Raw genomic sequence first — 21,564 nt, 5'->3', positions numbered from 1 at the left:
ACTCTCATTCATAGTAAAATTTTACTTTTATACAGAGTAAAATTTTACTTTCATACAGAGTAAAATTTTACTTTTAGTTTCAAAGTGTAAAATTTTACTCTCATTCATAGTAAAATTTTACTTTTACATAGCGTAAAATTTTACTTTCATACAGAGTAAAATTTTACTCTGAAATACATAGTGAAAATGTCTTAATAGGAGAGCTGATAGATATGAGGGTAATATAGTAAAAGAAACAAGTTTTAAAATATCAGGGGGTTTTGAAAGTACTTATATAATTCTTATCCTTTTGAAAGAGAAATTAGATAGTGAGGGGGCTATGACCAAATCCCCCAAAAAATAATTATTTGACATAGACCTGTACATATATTTTTTACTATGAGGGTGTTTGGCAAGAAAAAAAATAGCCTAGTTTAGGTTAAAATTCACAAAAAAATAAAATTGGCTAAAATAGCTAATAAGACAAAATATCACATCAAACCCATAATTATTTCACTTTTTCTCTCACAAATATCACATCCAGCCACAAAAAAATCCAATCATCTTTCCAAACACGAAAATTTTAGCCTACTAAAATAGCCAAAAACTAAAATAGCCTACTAAAATAGCAACTTCCCAAACGAAGCCTATATATATATATATATATATATATTTAAGGAGAAATCACTTTTTAGTGAAGGTTGGAGAAAAAAATACCACAAATCAATGTGTTAAAAATTGGACCGATAATCGGAAAAGGAATTGGGTGGACGGGTTATTGGTTTAACTGTCGGATTGAACCAAAATTGAACCATGATGTCATAAATATATTAAAATTATATTTAAATAAAAATATAAGTGATAAACTTATAAAATAAAATAAAAATTAAAAATATTAAATTATCTTAAATATTTCTCTTAATATTTTTTTACTAAAAAAATATAATAATATATATTATTGGGTTGTTTGGGATGTCTTAAATAAGTACACTTTTTGACTTTTTGACTTTTTGAACTAAAAAGTTGAGAAAAAAATATGGTTGTTTGGGTTAACTTTTTGACTTTTTATGAAAAAATGTGTATTAAAAAATTGTATAAATTAGTGTGTAAGAGAAGATTAGGAGTGTGAGTTGTACGACTGTCCTATCTGCGCAGGTTGAATAGATGCTAAGAAGTAATTGTCTACTTTTCGGGCTGTTCGGCTCGTGGAGGCCATTACGGGCCCCGTTTTGATAATCTGAACCGTTCAATATGTAGAACTCGTCGAGTACTATATGCTCATGAAAATCACGTTGATTGGATATTGATAACTATCTGATCAGATTTGTTTTTTTCAACCATTAACTATAACACTATCCATTTTTTTTTATACAAAACTGATTTGATCATATAATTATCGATATCCGATCAATGTGATTTTTTACAGACATATAGTACTCGATGAATTCTACATATTCAACGGTTCAGATTATCAAAACGGGACTCGTGATAGGCCCCCACGGGTTGAATTGCAATGTGTTAAAATTGCATCCAAACTGTGCAATTTTTCTTAAAAAACGCAGCACACTCTGAAAGGGTCAGATTGATGAGTTGTAATTTTGTGTGTAAAATTAATTTTAATTTTTTTTTTGGTGAATAATGATAACTTTTTAATTTTTTTGGTAACTTTTTGACTTTTTTTTAACTTGCCAAACCAACCCTTAATTTGGATTAATTACAAAAAAAATTCTAATTTCGCGTGTTTTTTAATTTAAACTCCAAAATTTTAATTTTGACAAATTAAATCCGTGTTTCAATGTGAACTTTTTGTTCATCTCCATCTATCTCCGTCTCACTTTATCTTATTCCTTCTTTCAGATTTAAACTCACCTGTTTAAAACCTTGTATCTTGTAATGGCCCCAAATTTATTAAACTAAAACATCACTCCAAATCTGATTAATCTGATATCTTTCCAAACTAACAATAGCAATAATCTCAAAAGTCCTTTTTTTTTTATTGATCTACATATCAAATATTACAATTTTCATGTTCTTGACCTTATAACAATAACATTTACATAATCCAAAAAATTAGAAAATAAAAATAATAATGTCTTAATAGCGTACAAACATCAAGGCAAGGTGTTGTTACAACAAAATGGACACATGGTCTCAAAACATATATGCTCGAAGTTTCCACATAATACATCCATGAGCCTTCGTGCTCCAACAAACAAAGAAGTCCACCTCCTTCTCATAGGGGTGATTGCACATCATCAATTCTTGAAATTGTTAGATAGGAATGAGTTAGATGTCCAGTAAAATACTTTTAACAAAGTATCTAATTATCTGAAAATCCATGTGGCATTATCACAACCAAAGCATTTTTCTTTTTAAACACATGATAAATGTTTAAGCATCAAAAATCAAATATTATCATTTTCAGGAGAAATCACATTTCAAAACTGGGGGCAAATGAGCCATGAAGTCCCTAAAGAGAGCCCTAGTACATACATACATATATATAATTTTATATCCAAAATACTCTCATATTTACTGACTATTATACGGTAGGACGTGGGCATCCAAAAACATTTTCCCCACATTTGTCCGGCAATAAACTTATGACAATTGGACACCTTAACTCCTAGCACAGGTACTGACAATACACAATTCTTTTCAAAACCGACTCTCTACCTAGATTTACATGATATTTATTGTAAGGTCCCGGTGTCCCACATCGGGAATAGATGAGGAGTTCTTGAGTTATAAAAGTAAAAACTTGGACCCTTATATAGCATCGAGGTCTTTTCTCGGGTGATGAGATTCTTAGCAGAACTCCCCAGTTAAGCATGCTTAGGCTAGAGTAGTTCTGTGATGGATGACCCACTGGGAATAACAAATCTGTGCGAGTGTGGCCCAAAACGGACAATATCAATGACGTATGAAGGGTTGAAGCGTTACAAATGGTATCAAAGTCGATTCTCTAGAGTACTGAGTGTGGGCCCCTCTCTCAGTGCATGTGGGCGAGCTTGCGAGCTGGCAGACTACTGCACGGGGATGTGCAGCCCTAAGGGGGGTAGATTGTAAGGTCCCGGTGTCCCACATCGCGAATAGATGAGGAGTTCCTGAGCTATAAAAGTAAAAACTTAGACCCTTATATAGCATCGAGGCCTTTTCCCGGGTGGTGAGAAGAACAAATCCATGCAGGCGTGGCCCAAAGCGGACAATATCGATGACGTGTGAAGGGTTGGGGCGTTACATTTAGCACTCCCTTAAAACAATATTTCCACTGTTTCCATAAATTCTAAGCATTTATACATCCATGAGAACAAAAATAAATATTACCATGCAAATAATTGCACTATTATAGATACATAATCATCATATTTCTGAAGAAAAATCTCAAAGGCTTTCAAATTCATAAATCTCAAGTAATATATATTCAAAATATCATAATCCATTCATGAATTTAAATATTTGAAATCAATTTCATATTTTCTCCAAATTTGACAACTAGGGTTTTCATAAATTTGGGACTTTTGCCCATAAACCATGTAAAATACTATCTTCAAACTAAAATTTCCATAATTCATAGCCATTAATAAAAATCTCAAGAGAAAGTAGGGGAAATCTCATTTTTTAAACAAAACCCAATTTTGTAACCTCAAAATTTTAATTATAGCATCAATGTCACAATAATATCAAATAATCATCCTCAAAATCAAGAGATATAAAACTAAAAGTAATCCTACCTCAAGAAAAGAGCAAGAGAGCAAGATTTCTAAGAGAATCCTTCACAAAACCAAGATACAATCGATTAAAAATGCTCATCTTCACTTGTTCTTCATCTTTAATGCAAGATCCATAGTGGATTCTAGGTGAAAAATGGATGAAATCAAGACTTTTAGGGCTAGGGTTTCGGGTATGGAGGAGAGGGAGAGAAGAGAGGAAGAAAAAAAATAAAGGCTCTGTTTGTTTGTGTTTTCAAAATATGATTCTACACTGTATTTTCAGTATGGTGTTTGGAACGTGTTTTGGAAACTTGTTTCCAAAACTCTGTAGAGTTCTCTGCAGCAGCCCCGCTTTTCAGAATTTTTTTTTCAAAATTTGGCCTAACGGGACGTCCGGCCGGTTGATCGGAATAGTGATTTTTTTTTTGTGCAATTGATATGTTAATTTTTATATAATCGAAAAAAATATTTTCTAAAATTTTAAAAAAAATTTATGTGCTTTAAAATAATTTTGAGTTGTATGTTTAGTTATGAGTTGTAAATTTTTGTATTAACTATCAAATGTCACATCAACAATTCCCCACTCAAATCAAAACTCTTCTCAAAACTATTTTCAAAACTCTTTACCAAACAAATTTTCTACACTCAAATCATAATTCCAAACCCTACAAATTCAAAATACAACTCATACTCTCAAATCATAATTACAAAACACAACCAAACGCAGGCAAAGTTTTTTGGTCAAAAAATCACTTTAAAGTGACTGATATCGACTAGTTCGCTTGAGTGAAGAAAGCTAGGCTCGAGCATAGAAAAAGAGCTTCCAGAATTCCTGAAATTTGCTCAGACCGCTCGAGCACAACTTCCTGCGCTTGAGCGGATTTACTTCCAGCACAGATACTCAAAATTCAAATGGGCATAACTCCCTCATCCAGACTCTGTTTTAGGTCGTTCTTGTGTCCAAATCAAAGCCTCGAAAATAAGCTTTCCAATGGTTCTTGCCTCATATCCAAATTCAAAGTGTGGAAAAAGAAAAGGGCAAAAGAGTGATGATTGCTCATAGGACAATTATCCGAATCAAAGTTTTTGGTTCAATCTTACTTCCCAAGCATGAAACCATCTCAATCAATATTCCAAAATGAATCTAAGAGGCTCCAAGTATAATAATAAAGGTGTTCAGAGCAATCTCATTAATCCAAGAAGTATGAAGTGTCACATATCTCCTTCGTCATAACTCTGTTTCGTCTTAGTTTTGCATCGTTGTATTCACCTCATGGCTTATTTTTCATTTCACCCCTCATACGCCTTGTTCCACCTCTTCTTACATGCTATCGGAGTTCCGAAAATTGGCTAAAAAAAATATGTTTCTCTCTTCTTCTTTTTTTTTTTTCTTTTTTTTGGTGTGTGTGTGCGCGCGCGCTACTATTACGACAATATTCTTGGTTTCCAATCAACCATCATCCATTGCTTCTCTGAAAACAAGTTGAGAAGTTCCTACATGATTATCTGTGTGTATATATGTAGATATATGTATTTGTTTGGTCATATGAGATTTGGAAGTCAATTAAACTGGGTTTGGTAATCTTTGCTAGAAAAAAAAAATTTAAACAAAAACAAATTTGAAAATTAATTGAATTGGATCTTTTTTTCATACTTGGAAATCAAATAAATAGTTCTATGTGTGCGTATATATATATATATATATATATATATATATATGTAACTCTCTGCACATGTGAGATAACAGTGAACATGATTTTGTATTCTTTGCTGTAAATAAGAAGTTTTCATTTGTGTGTGTATATATATATATATATATGCATCTGTTCGTTCATATGAGTTTTTTTTTTATTCAGTTCATATGAGGTTTGGAAAATTAAATGAATTGATATTGTTTTATTTGTTGAAGATCAAAATGACAAAGAGGGAGGAAGAGGGAGAAAATGGCGCTGTGCTGACTTGATGTCTGGTAGGGGTGTTAAAAATAAGATTTCTCTGTCGTGATAGCATCACCTTTTGCTTCTTCGCTGCCAAGAATATTGTCGTGATAGCAGCAAGGGAAAAAAATAGGAGAAAAATCTTATTTTTAGTCAATTTTTGGAGCTCCAACGACATGCAAAAAAAGGTGGAACAAGACATATGAGGAGTGGAATGAAAACTAGGCTATGAGATGAATTCAACGACGCGAAAATGAGGCGAAACAAAGCTACGACGAGAGAGATACAATGATTTGAACATGTGGGTTTGAATCTGAAAGAAGGAAGAAGATGAAGTGAGACAGAGATGGACGGAGATAGACGGAGGGTTCATATTGAAACACAGATGAAACTCTAGGGTTTAATTTGTTGAAATTGAAACTCTAGGTTTAAATTGAAAAACACGTGAAACCTTAGTTTTTTTTTTTTTGTAATTAACCCTTTTAATTTTGGAAGAGGAAACTAAATATTCAATGATTCCTCCGTATGATTTTAATTCAAATAATTTGATTGAATAAAGAGCAAAAATTTTGAAGAGATATTAAAATTTCAGGTTATATGACATGAATTTTTTAAGTTTTTTTAGAAGAATTTTTTTCTTATAAATAGGTAGAGATTTTCATAATAATTTTTAGCTCTCAATGGGATTTCTCACAAGAGGAGACTTTTGAAAGAGAATTTCTAATTAAAATTTTCTTATATATATATATAATAAGAAAGGAAGAAAGAAATAATAAAAAAAAAGTCAACAAATATAAAAAAAAAAAATTCAAAATTTTAATTTCATCAACCCAGCTGGTTTGACTGACTCATCGGTGGGTCACTCGGTTCGACGGTCCAATTGTTGATTTTTTCAATTCTCTCTAAATAGGTTGGTTTTTGGCTTATAATAGTTTAGAGAGTATATGCTGACCGAAATCCTGATCGGTCGACGGTTCAACCAGTCGAATCGACCAGTCGGGTCCATTTTTAAAACCATGCCACAAATATGAAGGGGTGCAACTCAAATCGAACCTCCACAGTTTTGACTTGCACCCCATCACACGCATCCCCTCATGTTTTTTCTTCAGTTTTTGTAGTATTTTTTTTCTACTTCACTGTGCTGTGATTCCTCCCATATTTAATCAACTGAAAAAGGTAGGAAAAAGGAAGTTAGTTAGCGACTGGAGTAGATGGAGCATATCGGAGTTGAAGAAGCTTTGCACACCCCAAACTCGCCTTTGATGATGTTTGAATCTCTAATCTTTCATATGAGAGGATCGAGCTAATATTATTGAATCTCAATGTATGTGTATAAAGTGTCTAAAAATTTATAAAAATATATGAAAAACACATTCAAATTGTAATTATTCTGATATATTTTTCATCTTAACGGTAGCCCCATGGGCTTCATTAAAATGATCTTTATCTATTTAGAGGAAAATTTATTTTACCCTTTTATAGTTTTGCTTCAGACAACTTTACTTTTCCATAATTTAAATATAGGTAGAGAACTTGTTTACCTCTCTTCTTATATATATAATTTTTTTATCTTAACCACATATTTAATAAATTAAATCATAAATTAACTTAAACATCTTAAAATTAACTTAATCTAATTCTTAATTTAATTTTTCAACCCAACTTTTTATTTTTAAATTAAGTATACATACATACATACATACATATATATATATATATATATATATATATATATAACAAATTAAACAATAAATTAACCTAAACACCATAAAATTAAATCATCAAATTACTTTAATCTAATTTTTTAGTTGTTTATTGTAACCCAATTTTTTATTTAATAGCATTTTAAAATAAATATAAACATACACACACAAACACATAACAAATTAAATCATAAATTAAACTATAAATACCCTAATTTATTACCAAAAATTATCTTATTGAATAACATTTTAAATTAAACATATATATATAACAAATTAAATCATAAATTAACCTAAATATATTGATTTATTACCATAAAATTAAATCATAATAGTACCTTAACCTAATTTTTAATTTTTAACCTAATTTATTATTTAATGACATTTCAAATTAAACATGTAAATAAATAAATATATATCTATATCTATGTATTTAACAATTAAACTATGAATTAAGTTAAGCACCCAAATTTATTATCATAAAATTACCTTAATCTAACTTTTTATTTAACCCAAATTTTCATTTAATAAAATTTTAAATTAAATTGTTGATAGAAGAGGACATTCACTACAACAAAAACACATTTTAATGACACCATACTAGTGGCATGTTCTTAAAAAATGTCACAAAAAGAATATTTGATGGCATTTTTTAGAAAAATGTCATAGAACCACAAACATACAAGGTTCTAGTGGCATTTCAATTAAAAAAAAGTGTCACTTCACTACAACAAAAATGTCACTACAACAAATTTACACTTTAGTGACACTACACTAGTGACATATTTTTAGAAAATGCCACAAAAATAAAAATTGGCATTAAATGTTTTAGAAAAATGCCACAGAACCACAAACATATAAGGCTCTAGTGGCATTTCAATAAAGAAATGTCACATCAATTTTATGGCATTTTATAAAATAATGATACAAAAAATCATGTTCGTGACATTTGCCAACAGATGCCACTAAACTTTAGTAGCAATGGCATTTTTTAAAAAATGTCAGGATACTAGGTAGGTGCAAATTACTTTTTATGGCACTTAGATGAAAAGTGTCATAAACAAATATTTTATAGCATTTTGAGAAATGCCACTAAGCCAAAAACTTTCCAAGCTTATAATGGCATTTTTGAAAAAACAAAAAATGTCAATATATTTTCTAAATTTTTAAAATGCGGTAAATGATTACAAATAAATAAATAAAACTCAATATACAGTACAGGAAAAAGTACATTCGGTGACTAAATTTCTTGACCAAAAAAAATTTGGTCCATGAAAGTATAGCTTTCAGCGACCAAAACAGCATTAGTAGCCAAAAGTAAAGCTTTTTGGCGACTAAACAATTTTAGTAGCCAAAAGTCTACAATTGGCGACTAAAACTAAGTTTGGTCGTTGATTATATGGGTTTTAGTGACTAAAAAATTTTTAGTAGCCCAAAGTAAAGCTTTTTGGTGACTAAAAAAATTTAGCAGCCAAAAGTCTACAATTGGCGACTAAAAATAAGTTCGGTCGCTGATTATATGGGTTTTACCGACTAAAAAAATTTTAGTAGCCAAAAGTAAAGCTTTTTGGTGGCTAAAAAAATTTTAGTAGCCAAAAGTCTACAATTGGCGACTAAAAAATAAGTTTAGTCGCCAAAAGTGGTCATTTTTAGCGCGGGAGAACTAAAATCCTAAGGCTGGAATTAAATATTTTGGCGACTAAAATTTTGGTAGCTGAAAGTGCATCTTCGGCGACCAAATCCGATTTTGGTCGGCAAAAGTTAAGTTTTTTAGCAATTAAAAAAATAATTAGTAGCCAAAAGTGGTCTTTTTTTATTTTACATAAATTATGTTCAATAAAATAATTATGTATATACATATACTTTTATATTAATATGGATGTATGTACTATATAAATAATATATGTTGCATATATAATCATGTGGTGTTATAGAGGTGTAGTGGGAAGAGTGTGGTGTATAAGGTTTATGGTGCGGGAGGTTGGCGGTTCGAGTCTCCGCAAGAGCGGATCAAATTATTCTACAATGAATTATCGTCATGAATGGCACTTGATAACGTCACAAATAGTGCCTACCATGACATTAAAGTGTCACTGAAAGGTTTTAGTCTTGATGGTGTAATGACGCTTATAAGTGTCACTAACTCTTTTTTTAATGACGCTTGATAGTGTCACAAATAATATCTACCATGACATCAAAATGTCTTTGAAAGTTTTTAGCCATGATAGTGTAGTGGCACTTGCAAGTGTTTACTGTGGCACTAGTATCTACCGTGGCACAGATACAAATGGCACTTGTTCAAAATGCCATAAGACTAAAAAATGTCATTAAACCAATACTTTTGTGGCACTTTCAAATGTCACTAAACTAAGAAAATATTGTAGTGATTGGAGTTAGAGTTGGGTTACGAACAAGATTTAATTTGGAAAAAAAGATAAAGATAAGGGTATTTTTGACATTTAATCTAAATTTTGACTTTGACTTGATACTTTTGTATTATTCACTCTCAATTTGGAAGATTCTAACACACCTTTCGTTACTTTTAATGAAAAAATTGCTTAGTTTGACATGATCTAAAAAAATTAAAAAGTTAAAAAGTCACTATCTTTAAGTCACATCATTTTATTTAAATTACATCAACTCTCTAACACATCACTTCAAATCAAACGTAACCTATACCTAGCCCATATTTCATAAAGAGTCAAAAAGTACACTTATTTAGATTATCCAAAACCACCCTTAGTCCAAAATCTTAAAAGATTCTCTACATACATTTGAACCATAAGGGGTAAAGTGTTTCAAAACAAAACCAAAGGGAGGTAAAGTGAATATTCACTACAACAAAAACACATTTTAGTGACACTGCACTGGTGACATATTTTTAGAAAATGTCACAAAAATAATAGTTAGTGGCAAGTTTTTGAAAAATGCCACAAAACGACAAACATAAAAGGCTCTAGTGACTTTTCAATAAACAAGTGTCACAACACTACAACAAAAAATACACTTTAATGACACTATACTAGTGACATGTTTTTAAAAAATGTCACAAAAAGAATATTTGGTGGCACGTTTTAGAAAAATGTCACCACAAACATACAAGACTCTAGTGGCATTTTAATAAAGAAGTGTCACTTCACTACAACAAAAGTATGATTTAATAGCATCAATTTTATGGCGTTTTATAAAAGAATGACACAAGAAATTATTTTAATGACATTTATCAAAAGATGTCTCAGGAAGTGGAATGTAATTTTCAAAATCACAGAAAGCAATTTGTATTTTAATCAAATCTCAAGGAGTATATTTATAATTTATCTTGTTTATTTTTTATGTCACTTTTTCATTAAGTATGATTATATATATATATATATATATATTTTAATCACATATTTTAATAAAAATATAATTATATTTATTTTTTATGTCACTCTCTAATTAAGTGCCATTATATTTTTTTTAAATCACAGTATCACTCTTCCTTTTCAATTGTTTTGCCTCTCTTTTTGTTTCATTAGCCATAATTCAATTTTCTTAGAGACGAGAAAACGCAAGAAAAGAGGATACACAGACAACCATCTAGGGTTTTTTCCCTATTTTTTTTTTTTTTTGGGGTCTCTGCGTCTTTCTCCGTCCTCTATGGCTCCGATGATGGATTACATATCATCGACAAGAATCGCCTGGACTACCGATTCATGACACCCAAAGGCCAACGGACCACTATCATTGCATCAAAGAGACCATCTTTCACATGAAACATCTCTACAAGCTTACCCTGTTTCTGTCTCGTCGAACCATTGGATCACTACCATCACACCATTTCCATACAGGTAACGAAACTTCCATTTCACTCTCTATTTTCTGAAATGGGTTTCTATGAGTGAAATAGTTTCGAAATGATTTGATTTCAGTTATGAAATGGTGTGATTTCTTTGATATGGGTTTCCTAGATAGTTTCTGTTTTTATTTTCTGAATCTGAAATGGGTTTATCAAATGGTTTCCATCTTTGATTTCGGATATTAGTCATTAGCATTCTAGCAAATTGTAGTAGACATGAGAACTCTGTTTTTTGGACTTTGGTCCTCATGCTTTGTGACTACTTGTAATCTGAGTGCTTTGATGCCTAATATTCTTCACTTAATGAATGTGAGGCATGATCTTGCTTCTTCACAAAAAGCATTCCTAATGATTTCTGTGAAATAGTTGTGAAATGGGTCTCTTTCTATGAAATGAGTTCTATGGGTTTCTCTTTAATGGGTTTCAGGGGCTTCTAATACATGAATAGGTAAGAAATAAGGGAAATCAAGCAAAAATGAGGCTGCTCCTGTTTCTAACTTTAACTATCAACTAAAATAAGAGTTTCTCTAATTAACTTTAGTTCATAAATTTTATTAACGAGTAATGGGTAATTTTTCCATTGTGATTCTGTGGGTGGTTTCCATTCCAATGTGATTCATGGCTCATCATCTTATTAATAAATATGATTCATGTTTTTAATTTTCTTATAATTTTTTTATGATTTATGTTTCTTATGTTTATAATTTTCTTATGATTTTGTGAGTGAAAAGGTGATTATTTGATTCATGGTGTTGGAAGGAATACTTTTCTTTTGTTCAGGTAAGAAATGTTCTCCCTTAATTTCTTAAGCTTCTTATATATTTCTTCCCTGTAGATTTTATTTATTTTGGGTGTATTATACGGTATTTGGGTGTATTTTTTTTTAATCTCTTTAAAATTGTACTATGTTTTCTCTTATGTTGGTGTAAATAGGTGGTGCCTTTGGTGTTAGAAGGACTATTTTTGATTTTAGGTAAGAAACATCTTCTATTCATTTCTCATGCTTACTCTTATTTTTATTGGTTTACACATTTTAAATGTTAAATAACTGTAAATCCTTTATTCACATTTGTTTCATGTGGTTTTTAATATTACTGCTGGAATTTTTGCTCTATCCCAAATTTCTGTTTATTTATATTAATAATTGTTTTAGTTTAGGCCTCGTTTGACAAGTGTCCATTTTAGCCAAAAAGTCAAAAAGTTACTAAAAAAATCAAAAAGTCAACAATCCATACCAAAAAGTCAAAGATTCCATTTTCTCTTTACTTTTTGTACATCTTTTTGTAAAAAGCCAAAAAGTCATCCCAAACATATTAGTTTTTTTTACATCACATTTTAGCTAAAAAGTCAAAAAGTTACTAAAAGAGCTTGTTCCCAAACGAGGCCTTAGTTTGGATTTTGTGAGCAGTATGTTAATTGGTGGTGTTTGGTTGGGTAGTGTTGGAACTCATTATTTTTATGACAAAATTTATAGAGAACAAATCTTACTTGAAAGTAATTAATTGATTGTCATTTTTTACAGTTATATTTGATTTATATTGTTGAGTTTAGGGGATCCTGATATTAATAATGGGTATGGTTTTGATTGTTGTTGATTGGTGCCTTTGATTATTATTGATTTTTTAAGCTATTGTTTAATATAGTCTAAAGATTTACAGTTGTTACTTTTATATAATTTGTTGTAGTGTGGTGAATCAATTAAGTGAGTAAATCATGTTACTTTTACTAGTTTATTTTTTAAATATTATTTTTTAATTGTAAATATATAATTACTTAAGTAGTTAAATCTTGATTTACAGGTGAGGGATATAGTTGTTTTAAAAAGTATCATTAGGTCAACAAAAACAGTTGCAATTGGAGTACTTAAAAGTATAGACCCATCTAAAGAAGTAAAAGGGGAAGAACTAAGATCTGACTAATATGGAAGATACATGTTCAAGTGCCAGTCAAACCTAATGAGAGCTTGATCCGATCATATGGACTTGTCAAAATAATTAGACAAGCTATTGGAGCTCATGTTGCTTGGCTTGCTCCATTTGTGGTATATTTCTTTCTTAAATATTAATTTCATTAACAAATTTATATTAACTTAATATAATTTCAATTACCTTTATATGTTTATCTTTTGGATGCAGATTTCGCAAGTTATGGATGCTAGTCGAGAATATTTATACTGGTGAGGTTGAGAATTTGGGAACTAAATTTGTTTTGATAATGTCTCTCCGAAAGATGGATATCACTATGGCTTTTCAGAATTTATAGTTGTAATAATTTTCTTTTAATTTTTTTTTGCTTTAACTTTATTTGTGTGATAGAATATTTTATAATTTTGATTATGATTTTTATTGCAATATTAATAAATTTATATTTTTAGATAAAAAAAGGATTATGGTTTGAATTTTTTTTGTTTTGATGTGATGATCCTATGGTGGTAATGTTTGTTTATTATTATGAAAATATTACAAGATGAATGAATGTCAAATTAATATAAGATATTGCAATTAATATTCAATTGTTTATAAAATCGATTAAATTTTTACAGGCATTTACATATGCTTAGTTGTACTTTTAAAAGTGTCAATGAAAAGAACATATAAGTGACATTTTATAGTAATGGTAGTAGCTTTATAAAGTGTCACTATAATAAGCTCCAATGGCACTTGCACAAATGTATTGGATTTAGTGGCATTTATGAAGTTAAAAATATCAATTGTGACATAATAAGCGTTATTAAAAATTCATATAGTGACATTTTTTAGATTGTAGGTCTTTTTTAATGGCACTTGATAGCGTCACGAATAGTATCTACCATGACATTAAAGTATCACTAAAAGTCTTTAATCCTGATGGTGTAATGACAATTACAAGTGTAACTGAAGTGTCACTAAGTCTTTTTTTAATGGCGCTTGATAATGTCATAAATAATATTTATCATGATATCAAAGTGTCATTGAAAGTTTTTAGCCATGATAGTATAGTGGCACTTGCAAGTATCTACTGTGGCACGGGTATAAATGACAGTTGTTCAAAATGCTACAAAACTAAAAAATGTCACTGAAAGAGTAGTTTAGTGACATTTTCAAGTGTCATTAAATTAAGAAAATATTGTAGTGATTGCCAATTTATTTATTTATTATTTTCTTGAAATGTACATCTAATAAATAAAATCCATAAAAATGTTAAGTATTTAATCTATTAATGTAGAGATCGTGACAAATTAGCAAGTGTGGTATTCAGTAGTTATAACATAGTATATTTCCAATCTAATAATGCAGTGAATTTCTTTTAGAAAAAAAAGTAAATCAATGCTGTTTTTAAATTTATAAAAAAGTTTATAATTTTAATTATTAAAGTGATAAACCATTTAAGTTAGTAAGTTTTACCATTTATATGACTTTTTTTTTTTTGGGAAGTGTATACTAAATTGTAATTTCTTCAAATTTTTACGGGTGAGATATGTTGATTAGCTTTTCTTAAATAGTTAGAAGACCTACTTAGATACTGTTTGATACAACTTAAAATTAAAAATTAAAAATTAAGTACTCAATATTGAATGGATAGATTTTTTTAAGTAAAAAAGTTATTTAATAAAATTTTAAGTGTTGAAAAAAACATAAGTTATTTGATAGATATAATATTGCTAAATTTAAATTATGATAATAGGTTGATAGTGATAGTACTGGAGACAATAATGGGTGTATTGATAATGGTGGTACAAATTGAGAGATAATAGTTATGATGATGGTTGCATATAACGCCAATGATAATGGTGGTGCAAATTGAGAGATAATAGTTATGACGATGGTGGATGAGTGATGTAGTGGTTATAAAGATGGGGTGGCTATATCAGTGTAATGATGGTAGTTATTCTTGTGATGAGATGATGGTGATAGTTATGACAATAGTTATAATGGTTGTGAAGATGAAAGATTATAGTAATTGTACGGGGAGGAAATAATTCTCCTCGTATAATCCTGTTGACCAAGTCCACGCTTCTCCGTACGACGTCGCTTTATCACCTGAAAACACAAACGTGAGCTAGCCGGCGGGTGTGTGCCGGAAACCTCTCCGATGCCTAAGTCAGAAAACTCGACAAGTAGACAAAGCTCTAAGTTCTCAGAAAGATTATGTTCAATTACCTCCTCCAAGGTGATGCTTGTGAGCTTTTATAAGTTTCCCGTGGCACAATCCTAGTAGGACTTGTACTTCTCCATGCAGAGTCCTCCTAGGATTCATTCTCCTAAGGATAATGCTTATCCTTTTACACCCTCCCCCACTGCTTAAACCAAGTGGGATGGTTTTCTCCATGGCCGAACTACCACATGACCGAAATAACACTGGCTATGCTGAGCCACATAGAAGGCCGAACTATCCTTAGCTCGGTCTTCTCTACTAACTCATTACTTCGGCTGCCCTTGTTCAACCTTGGTGCGATTAGATCAAACTTCCAAGTAGCAAGTTCTGACTGACCTAACCAGAGTATGTCGCGACCGGACTAACAATGAGACCGGCCTAACTCCGAGTTGCCTCTGGACCGGAGTAGCTTTACTCCTCCTTGGGCCGAAGCAACTATCCTTTCTTGAGCCGGAATAAACTCACCTCCTTGGGCCGAAGTAACTTTGTCTCCCCAAGGCCGGAGTAACCTTGCCTTCTAGGCCGGAGTATTCAATACGGCCTTTTTTACTTAGTCCTTCGCTTTTCTGGGCCTTAAAGCCCAACTCGCAGCTCGGCCCAGTTTTTCCCAAAAATTACCCTCTCAATTGCCCCTTAATTCCATCTGTGCAACATGATTGGGATTACCAGCCTTCTGGCCGAGCTAAAGTTTGTTACGCTTTTTCAGCCGAGCTAAAAAAACCCTTTAGCCTTTCCAGCCGAGCTAAAAACCCTTTAGCCTTTCCAGCCGAGCTAAGTTTACCTCGGGTATCACTATGTCCGGCCAAAACGTCTCTTCAATCACAGCGACTGTAACGCTTCCAATTCCAGTGACACGTGGCAAGCTCTGATAAGCTGTGGCCAACTGTCACGCCGTCCTTCAGAATTTTTGTACTGTTCCCGCTTCTTTTTGCCGCCTTTTTCTCTCTCCCTTTTACACAAAACAGCCCTTTCGATTCTGGAACCATTTACTCTATTGTTTTCATCCTCTTTCTGTATCTCTACTTCTTCCATACTCGAGCTTGTGTTGAGCTTGTGTTCTTTTCTTGCTGCCACCGTTTCCGACTCCAGTCTTCTTTCTCTCTTCTCTGGTAAGAAAATCTAACCATCTTGCAATTTTTTGTTTGTTTTACCATTTGTTTCTGTTTTGTATGCTTTTTGCAAACATTTTCTCCATTTATCTGCTCTGCTTTTGTACTTTCTATGAAGAAACCAGTAGAACTTGTATGTGTATGAACTGTTATGTAGAAAAACAAGCCTTAGATCCAAAATCACATTGCGACCGAACTAGGATTCTGTTTGCCCCTAATATGTAGATTTCTGTAGTCAATAACCGAGCTAGAACTTGTAGGAATGTCAGTAGTTTATCCTGAACCACTCTAGCCAAGATAAGATTACCGAATAAGCTTGCACATACCGAACTAGGTACTTCGGTCTCCAACCGAGGTAAGACCTTGGGGCCAAGCCGGCTTTCTTAGTTCTGAAGCCGAACTCAGAAAGCCGCCCCTAGGGGCTCAGCCGGAGTAACTCTCCTCACACCGCAACCGATTTAGGCCTTGGGACTAAACCAGCTTTCTTAGTTTTTTAGACCGAACTCAGAAAGCTGCCCCCAGACGTTAAACCGGTCTAAACTGCTCAAAACCGAGCTAAGAAACCTTCCGATGAGCCGAGGTAGAACCAGCCCACTAAACCGAAGTAGGATTTGTATATCTTGCTTTATAATTTGTAGTGCGGTCCAACGATCTGTGCTTAACCCCTTTGTTTTCTACTTTGCAGACTTAGGTTGCCCAGGCACTCCTGCGTATGCTCAACCGAGCTACTGAGCCTAGTTTTTGTACCGAAATAATTTATTCATAAATTATACAACAAATGGGTAAGTATAGATATTTAGTCGAAACCCCTGGTGGCATGGCCGAATTTAGGCAAGATTACCAGATTCCGGATGATGTCCATCTGACGTTGGCCGAAAAAGATGCTACCCCCTGGAACAATGAAGGCTTCGTGCCCTTTACCCTGCAATCCATAATAGAAACCGGACTACGGTTTCCTGTCCAACCGCTAGTCTGTGAATTTCTTAGACAGACTAGGTTATGTCCCACCCAACTATCCACCAACACATATCGTATTATAATGGGGATAGCCGCATTAAACCACCAAACCGGACTGAATCTTGGTTTGGCCGAGATCTTTCATCAATACTCTATTGGCTCAAAGAATGCTGGGTGGGTCTACTACCTTAGAATTCGTCGCCGTCGAGAGAAGATAATTAAACATACTCCGGATAAAGATCTAAATGATGATGATTTCTTTTGGGTCTCTGGGAACTTTGAGGATTTTCAAGCTCAAATTCCTGGCCGACCTATAAATTGGAAAATGGGAGAGCCTGGTAATTTTACTTCGGTCTTCTGCTTTGTAAGTTATCTCGGTTGTTTAGTCTATTAGCCGAACTAACACTTCTCTTTTTTGCAGATTTCGCCCATCTCCATTCCTTGTATAGCTATCCCAACCTCGGAGTTTTGCGAGCCGCATTTCGGGTGAAAGAAAGAGATTGGGCCAAGCTTCTAAATTTCGAACCGACCTACCGCTACAGCGGTCAACGGAAAGCAAAGGTAACCGATTTTCTTCTCGAGGAAGACCCAGAACCGGACCCAACTTTGCCCGAGATAAGACTTGTTCCACTAACAGCTGAAGAAGAAATGGCAAAGAAAAGCAGAGTTAGGGCCCTCCTGACCGCAACAACCAGGGCCGAAGTAACACCAACTACTGAGGTTCAGCCCGCCGTCGTAGCCCTTCCTTCACAACGGCCTTCTTCATCTCGCCCTTCAAAACGCGCCCGATCTACGTCAGCCGAACAGCAACTTGTTGACGAAGTCGAATCCGTCCCCCAAAGTCCTCATCCTGCCTCCCAACTAGAGCAAACTGACCGAGCTCGTTCTCCGAAGTGGGCTCCGCCTTTGATCTTCAATGACCGAAACATCAAAGCCACTGATTCGGTCGTGGCTGAAAAAGACCACCAACTGGCCTTTAACCTGGCCAAAAGTGTGTGCCTCCCCAAGGACATGGAGCACCACTTGAAGCAACTGAACACCGAAATGAAATCAATTCGGTCTGCTTCCAAGTCCATGATCTTGGTAAGTAGCTCTGTCTGCTTTATCCTGTCTAAATTTTTCTAACTTTTACTTCGGCTGAGATGAGATTTTTGTTTTGCCAGGCCTTGCAAAAGAACAATGTCACTTATAGGAAAGTCCAAGAGCTCCGCAAAACCACAAGGCAGGCAATGGCGGAAGCCGAAGCCAAGTCGGCCGAACTACTACAAGCCGAAAAGAGGATGGCCGAGCTAGAAGCAGAAAACGGCCGTCTTGCCGATCTAGTTAATTCGGCGGAAGCGGAGAAGCAGAAAGCTGCCATCGTTATGAAGGACAAGTATTTGCGGGAGTTGGTGAAGCTTGAGAGGAGGAAAGATGCCGAAATAGGCGAATTAAGAAAAAACATGGTGGAAGCCGAAAAGGAGGGCTATAAACAAGGTTACAAGAAGGCCGAAGACGCCTACGTCAAACAATGTGACGCTGCAAAGGAGCTGTTCTTCAAATGCGGCTGGAGGGTGGCAGTGGAGAAGCTCGGTCAAGATCAACAGACCGAGGTCTTCAACCCTCCAGATTATTTTATACCGAAGTCCCTGGCGGAGTACGCGGCTGCTCTGCAACACCAGTTTTTGGAAGACTCTGACTCTGATGATGCCTCTGATGAAGATACTCCGGCCGAAAATGTGGACCAGCCAGTTCGGTCGGTGCCCACTGCTGAAGACCTAACTGTTGATCCTCCCAGTGGAACCGTAGCCGAAGTGGCTCACCCTAGTGTGAATGAGCTCCCTCCGGAGACCGGTCTTCAAGTTGATGCCGATGCGGTTTTCGACGCTGAAATTGATGAACTTTTCTCTTGATTTTTTACTTTTTCTCCTTTGTAACCGAACTAAGCCCCCTTGTAATGACTTCTCTTTGAATGAAAATTTTACTTCTCTTATTCCGATTATTGTGTGTATGCTTGCGTTTGTAATGTCTTCCTTTCACTCCAAGTGTTATTTCGGTTTTTGGTTGGTTAAACTATACTTACCAGCCAACCACTCCTTAGCCGACATAATTACTTCGGCTGAGGAGTATTAAGTGTTGGTTTATTCCAGCCAACCACTCTTCAGCCTTACACTTACTTCGGCTGAAGTGTAACAAGTGTTGGTTTATTCCAGCCAACCACTCTTCAGCCTTGCACTTACTTCGGCTGAAGAGTTACAGGTGTTGGTTTATTCCAGCCAACCACTCTTCAGCCTTGCACTTACTTCGGCTGAAGAGTAACAAGAGTTGGTTTATTCCAGCCAACCACTCTTCAGCCTTGCACTTACTTCGGCTGAAGAGTAACAAGAGTTGGTTTATTCCAGCCAACCACTCTTCAGCCTTGCACTTACTTCGGCTGAAGAGTAACAAGAGTTGGTTTATTCCAGCCAACCACTCTTCAGCCTAACACTTACTTCGGCTGAAGAGTAACAAGTGTTGGTTTATTCCAGCCAACCTTTAAGTTAGTTTTTCCGGCCAACTTATAGTATTTGGTTATTCCGACCAAATGTCCTGCAGCCTGGATCCTTATCCTGGGCTTAGGAAGGGTGTTGGTTTAATCCAGCCAACCTCTAAGTTAGTTTTTCCAGCTAACTTAGAATAACATGTTTGCAATATACTTAAGTCGTGAAAGCTAATTTTTACAAAGAGTAATTTGTGCCAAAAAGAATTTCTCATTTTATTGAAGGAAGAGAAAATTACATGTTTGAAAAAGAAAAGCTAAAAGTAAAATAACTTGAGATTGGCCGTATTCCATGGCCTAGGGATTGCCTTGCCATCCTTGTCTTCTAGGTGGTATGCCCCTTTGCCGGCTAACCCAACCACCTTATAGGGACCTTCCCAATTTGGGCCTAACTTGCCGTCTCCTGGGACCAAGGTGTTTCCCATTACTTTGCGCAGTACCCAATCGCCAATTTTGAATTGTCTTGGATGAACCTTTTTGCTGTATTTTTTGATTAACTCTCGTTGGTATGCGGCGATGTGGACCAACGCTCTGTCTCTTCTTTCTTCTGCAAGGTTGAGTTCTAAGGCTATGGCTTCTCCATTTAAGTCTGGGTCAAAATTTTCGCTTCGAATTGTGGGAAGGCCAACTTCTAGTGGGATCACTGCTTCCATGCCATAGGCTAAGGAAAATGGTGTTTCTCCAGTTGATCGCCGAGGTGTGGTGCGGTAAGCCCATAAAACATGAGGAAGTTCATCCGCCCACTTGCCTTTTGCTTTCTCTAGCCTTTTCTTTAGTCCGTCCAAGACGACTTTATTTGATGCTTCAGCCTGCCCATTTGCTTGAGGATACGCCGGTGTGGAATTGTAGAACTCTATCTTGTATTCTTCACAAAAGCTTCTGAAGATTCTGCCGTCGAACTGAGTTCCATTGTCTGAGATCAGTGCTTTTGGTATGCCAAATCGAGTGATAATATTTTGCCAAACGAACTTCTTCACATCTTTTTCTTTGATTGATGCCAATGCTTCTGCTTCCACCCATTTTGTGAAGTAGTCTGTTGCTGCGAGAAAGAATTTTCTGCCTCCGGATGCTGTTGGAAGTGGTCCTACTATGTCTAAGCCCCACATTGCGAAAGGCCATGGGCTAGTTAAAGGTAGGAGTTCTCTTGCTGGTTGATGTATTTGGTGCGCGAATTTCTGGCATTTTTCACACTTCTTCACATATTTCTCTGAGTCTGCTTGCATATATGGCCACCAATATCCTTGCGAAATAGCCCTGTAAGCGAGCGACCTTCCCCCTTGGTGACTTCCACATACCCCTTCATGTATTTCGAACAGGAATGCTTCTACTTTGCTGGGATGAACGCACTTGAGGTAAGGCCCAGAGAATGACTTCTTATATAATGCCAAAGATGGAGATAGCCAAAACCGCTGCGACTTCGCCCTTATTCTGTTGGCTTCTTTTTTCTCTTCTGGTAGGATGCCGTCTTTTAGGAACAGGATTATGGGATCCATCCAAGAGGGCCCTAATTCTGCGCAATATACTTCTTCTGCTTCGGGGTCTTCTATGCTTGGTTTTGGTAAGAAGTCGACGAGTAATGGATGAGGGATTGATGTATCTGCCATTGAGGCAAGGCCTGCTAGCTCGTCCGCTCGGCTGTTTTCCTCCCTGCCAATTTGTTCTATCCTTACCACATC

General features: G+C 34.6%; 1 long non-coding RNA gene across 4 annotated transcripts; it reads left to right on the top strand.

Annotated features, from left to right (window-relative positions):
- Positions 1-10,815: 10,815 nt before the first annotated feature.
- Positions 10,816-13,553, top strand: LOC145820421 (uncharacterized). Of its 4 annotated transcripts, XR_014361930.1 has the most exons (5): positions 10,816-11,162; positions 11,902-11,950; positions 12,104-12,143; positions 12,970-13,211; positions 13,306-13,553. It is a non-coding gene; the product is annotated as an uncharacterized LOC145820421 (long non-coding RNA). The 4 variants fall into 4 exon arrangements; XR_014361931.1 differs by lacking the exon at positions 11,902-11,950 and having other exon boundaries at positions 10,841-11,162; XR_014361932.1 differs by lacking the exon at positions 12,970-13,211 and having other exon boundaries at positions 10,920-11,162.
- Positions 13,554-21,564: the final 8,011 nt, after the last annotated feature.

Source organism: Camellia sinensis, chromosome 2 (genome assembly GCF_055761805.1).
Source record: "Camellia sinensis isolate YWXY chromosome 2, ASM5576180v1, whole genome shotgun sequence".
Taxonomy (NCBI): Eukaryota; Viridiplantae; Streptophyta; class Magnoliopsida; order Ericales; family Theaceae; genus Camellia; species Camellia sinensis.
The sequence above is the reverse complement of the archived record's forward strand: the minus strand, read 5'-3'. Positions and strand labels throughout refer to the sequence as shown.